This window comes from Lygodium microphyllum, chromosome 4 (genome assembly GCF_053477565.2).
Source record: "Lygodium microphyllum isolate KBCC chromosome 4, Lygodium_microphyllum_v1.1.10, whole genome shotgun sequence".
Lineage (NCBI taxonomy): Eukaryota > Viridiplantae > Streptophyta > Polypodiopsida > Schizaeales > Lygodiaceae > Lygodium > Lygodium microphyllum.
In genome coordinates this window covers 74,568,291-74,573,354 of record NC_141138.1, presented here as the reverse complement: position 1 = coordinate 74,573,354, position 5,064 = coordinate 74,568,291, and the positions used below count along the sequence as shown (strand labels likewise).

The 5,064-nt window shown below is 47.3% G+C and overlaps 1 pseudogene; it reads left to right on the top strand.

Annotated features, from left to right (window-relative positions):
* The first annotated feature begins 322 nt into the window (after positions 1-322).
* LOC148037185 (zeaxanthin 7,8(7',8')-cleavage dioxygenase, chromoplastic pseudogene) lies at positions 323-2,368 on the top strand (annotated as a pseudogene).
* The last annotated feature ends 2,696 nt before the right edge of the window (positions 2,369-5,064 follow it).

Genomic DNA, 5,064 nt, shown 5'->3' with positions numbered 1-5,064 from the left:
ATTCCTTTGCGGTCCTTCGTGAGAGGTTGCGTTGGCGTACAATTTTACAACCAACAAATATCAACAGTGCTCTGCACACACAAATATCAACAATAATTTGGATAAGCCTCTGGCCCACCATCTTGGCGACAGCCCCGAGCCCCATGCACGTTTGGACAAACCTCGAGCCTCGAGCCTCGGCACCACCTGACGTATAAGTTTACAGCTCCTGATCGCAAATAATATGGTTAAGACAGAGGTATAGGTTTCTTGGCTTTGTTCTGCCTCTCTCTGCCTGCAGGCTGCCATCTTGCTTTGTTCGCAGGCTGCAGCCCCGCCCAGAATGCAGTGCCTCCATCTCCCCTCTTGCTTTCTGGGGGCGAAGCTTCCTACCTTCACAAAAGAAAGCGCTTTACATGCCCATACTCATACATTGACTGTCAAGGCCACTTTGTCCATCGATGAGAAGTCTCTGAGACCTTCTGTCAATAGATCGCACCTTCAAGCTCTAGAAGAAGAAGAAGAAGAGCTGCAGGAAGAGAAGGCTGCACAGAGAGAATCAGTGCCTGACCAGGCCTCCCAATCCCAGCTGCTGTTTCCTCCCTCAAGCAACCCGGCAGAGGCCGGGGTGAGACAGGACCACAAGACACATGTCGAGAAGATGCAAATTCAGGCTCCCCCTCGCGTGATCCATACTCCAAAGCCGGCTGAGCTGAATTACAACGAACTGATCGCATCCAACATGGATGATCAGAATGCCCTATCGACACTCTGCAATGTGATGGACACGCTGGTGAACTCCGTCCTCAGCTTGCAGGAGCTGGCGTCGGATGTGGATCCAGCAGTGCAGTTGTCCGGCAACTTCTGCCCGGTAGGAGAGACGCCGCCGACGGAGTGCCGCGAGATGAGGGGGCAGCTCCCGCCAGACCTGAGCGGGATCTACATACGCAATGGGCCTAACGCGGTGCACGTGCGCGACCGGGAGGGCTACCACAGCTTCGACGGCGACGGAATGCTGCACGCCGTCAGGATCAAGAGCGGCCGGGCCACCTACTGCGCGCGCTACGTCAAGACAAGCCGCCACCTCCAGGAGGAGGCCGCCGCCAGGCCCCTCTTCCCTAAGTTCTTCGGCGCCCTCCGGGGGTTGCCGGGGGTGGCGCGCATGGCGCTAATGGCGGCGCGCGTGGCGGCGGGGCTGGTGACAATTACAGAGGGCTGGGGCCTGTCGAACACTAGCGTTGGCTACTTCAACGGCCAGGTGCTGTCCATGTCGGAGGACGACATGCCCTACGTCGTGCGGGTGACGGAGGCCGGGGACCTGGAGACGGCGGGGCGTGTCCAGTTCCGGCAGGGTAACGGCTGGCCGAAGATAAACATGTGCGCGCACCCGAAGGTGGATCCGGCGACGGGGGAGATGGTGGCCTTCGGGATTAATCCGGCATTCCCACCATTCAGTGTCTTCCGCGTGTCAGCCGACGGGATTCTGTCCGGCGAGGCGTCCGTGCCGCTGCTGGACGTGCCGCTGGTGCACGATTTTGCCATCACGCGCCGGTTCGTCGTCTTCCCCGACAGCCAGTTCGTCGTCCGGCCCTGGGAGTTTGTCGCCGGGCGCATGCCGGTGGTCTGCGACGGGGCGAAGGTGCCGCGTCTGGGCCTCCTCCCGCGCTACGGCACCGCGTCGGAGGTCCTGTCGGAAGCGCGCTGGTTCGACGTCCCGGGCTGCAACTGCCTCCACTATGTAAACGCCTGGGAGGACGGTGACGACGTGGTGCTGGTGACGTCCATCCTGTCGCCGCCGGAACGCTTCCTGGAGATCCCGGCGACGGGGACGAACTGCACGCTGACGGAGGTGCGGCTGAACGTGAGGTCCGGCAGGGCGTCCCGGAAGACGATCTGCGAGGGCAACTTCGAGTTCGGCACCATCAATCAGAAGTACGTCGGGCGGCGGAGCAGGTACGCGTATCTGGCCTCGGGCTTCTACCCAGGGCTCACCGGGGTGGTGAAGGTGGACCTGCAGGAGGGGGCCGTGGTCGGCCGACGGGAGTTCGGGCCGCACTGTCACGGCAACGAGCCTTTCTTCGTCCCTCGACGGCCTCGTACTCGCACACCTGCTGACAAGCCGGCAGTTGCAGCATCAGGTGCAGCAGCCGCAGAAGAAGAAGAAGAAGAAAAACAGCAACAACAACGTCAAGAAGAAGATGACGGCTACCTTCTCTGCTTCGTCCACAACAACAGCACCCAGGTCTCCGAGCTGCTCGTCATGGACGCTCGTTCCCCTTCCCTCCATATCCTCTCTGCTATCACTCTCCCTTCTCGCGTCCCTTATGGCTTCCATGGCTTCTTCATCGACGAAGAGCAGCTCGCCAGCCAATTTGGTCCACGTACTTAGTAGGCATTTCTATACACATGTAACATATTGTTCATAACACTACATGAATCTCCTTACACTCTTAATGTATAAATCCGAGATAACTCCATAGCACACTACACTAGAATGGCAACTACCATGGGATGTAGATTTGTCTTTGTCTTTCATAATTAAGTTGTAAATAACAATTTGAAAGGAAACTAAATGCATTTCAGTTTATTTCTTCCTACCACATGCTGCGTAGCTACTAGCATGTGGGTCACATTTGAACTTTTAGGCCTTAAATGGCTTTGTTTAATTGATGTTTGAACTTTCAGGTCATGTTTGCACTTTTAGGACTATGGCTTTGTGAATTGATGAAGAGATTGATACATGGCAAGAGATAGATTGAGGAACAATTACATTCCCAAAAGAGGGAAAAGTTTGGGAAAAGTTTAGTGCAGCCAAAAACAAAAGTACAACATGTATCTAGTGAGAAAAAGTATTGTACATTCAAAGAAAAAGAGTTATTACCAACTACTTTGTAGAAAGTGGCACTCTAAAAGATTCCTAAATATCATAATAACAAGATCCCATATTTAGAGGGCTAACTTAGCTCTTTCCTCCTCCAACTAAAGTATGAGGTTTGCCAATTGGGCTTGAAGTTCTTAACATTGTTTTTGCAACCCTTCTACTTCTTACTCCATATATTTTATTTCTAGGTCATGTTCATCTAATTGTGCTTGGAGGTCCAATAGCTATTGAGTGGATTGTATTATGAATCTTCTATAGACCTCCTAGGCCTCATCCAACAATGCTTGGAGTTCTGATTTACTATGAATGGCTTCGACCTTGTCTCTTCATATAGAGATTCCAAGGCACAAATTATAATGCCAACTTAAGGACCCTTGAGATACAAATCCAAGAGAATATTGGAGGTCAAAGAGAGACCCCTTATTAATTACCCTCTCCAAGAATACCTAATGTAATGGAAAAACTTTCCAAAAGAAGCTACAATGTGGATTGAGGAATCCATATTTCGAGGAGATTGTGTTGAGTTTCTCTGGAGACAAGTTATACCATGCAAAGGTGATACATTATATATAGTAGTACAAATGTAGCACAATGTGAATGGAAGGATAAAGGGATGGGTGGATGGAGCATTAAATAGTATTGCCTATGTGACAAAATAATAGGCTATTATAGTGTCAAGGGTACAACCATGCAAGGCAATCCTATCTAACTACATCCATCAAGATTGGTGAATATAGTATATCATGCATCCTTGATGAGGTGGTGCATGTATAGCATTTGGTTAGTCTCTCAATGCTAGCAAGTACTACTTGTGCTGCTAGCAAATCTCTATAGTCTCTCTCTATTGTGAGTTATGTATCTTATATCCCCACACCTTGGACTGATGTGCAACTCTAATATTCTTAGCTCTCTAGAGTGTCATCCCTCTCTCAATGGGGTGAATGTGTGATCATTGTCTAGAAAAAGTTAGTAAGTTGTGACTAGCTTGCTCCCATCTACAAGGTACCTAACTAGAGTGATGATGTGTGGACTCTCTAAATATTGGCCCTGATCTGGGGATTCCATAATGACTAGTCTAGTGAGATGTCTTATATGAGAATGTAGGGTATCCCAACTGGATTGTTTTGCAGACCCTACATCTACACATGGTGGTCCTATCTCCATCCCCTTTGAGCACAGTTTGCAAGTCTTTTGGCTCCAGGGATGCAAATTGCTCTCTTTGGTTCAATCTCAATTAGAGAGAGAAAATACCCTAAATTGATCAATGTGGCTAGTTCCATCTCATGGGACATGGATATATCTAGAAGAACCATGTGGTGTGATACTAAAAAAGTCATCCTTCTAGTATGGCATCTTTATTAGAGCCCACAAGGATGACTCTCCTATATTTTATGTGGAATAGAGTGAGATAATGTGTGATAGCGAAATGATTGACACGTGTCACAATATAGTTTACTAATAATTGAAGAACTAATGGTATGTGTGTAATTAGTCTACTTATGTGAGCTAAGATAGGACGTGTGTTTCTAAAGTGTTTGATATGTCAACCTTGTTTGAAAGAGTAAGAAACTTGCTCAATAGCGCATATATGGAATGTATTTTATGTTGTTTGCTCTTTCTTTATTTGATTTAAAAGTCTTATAGCTAGCTTCTCTAATGGAAAACTTGAGTTTCACAATGCATTCATATAATAACTTTGAGTATTGTGGAGTTGGCAAGTATTTTGCTACTATAGGTTCATGCTAAAACATTATATAATAGGTTAAATGTTTTTGTTTACCTAAACAAGTAGGCTAAATGTAGCATCACCCTCCTACCTTTTATAATTGACACTTGTCTATCCTTAAGGGATAATGTTGTAAAGTATTAGTGGTACTAGTAGAAATATATGTGCTTATCTATTTTTAGAACCTCCTAGCAATGCAAGTTCATATGCAATGTAGAAATAATAGATAGGTAAGTGGAGGGTAAGTGGCGCAAAAGTAGCATGTGCTCCTCTATTTTTAGAACCTCATGGTGCCAATGCATATGCCATCTGGAAAATAATAAATAGATATTAAAGATTTTGCTTTGCATATACATGATCCACATGTGTACACATGGGATGATGATGAGTTGATGTGATACCTATGTGGTGCAATGATGTAAATGTAATGTGTTATGGAATTATGGTATCCACAACATATTATTATAATTCACTCTAG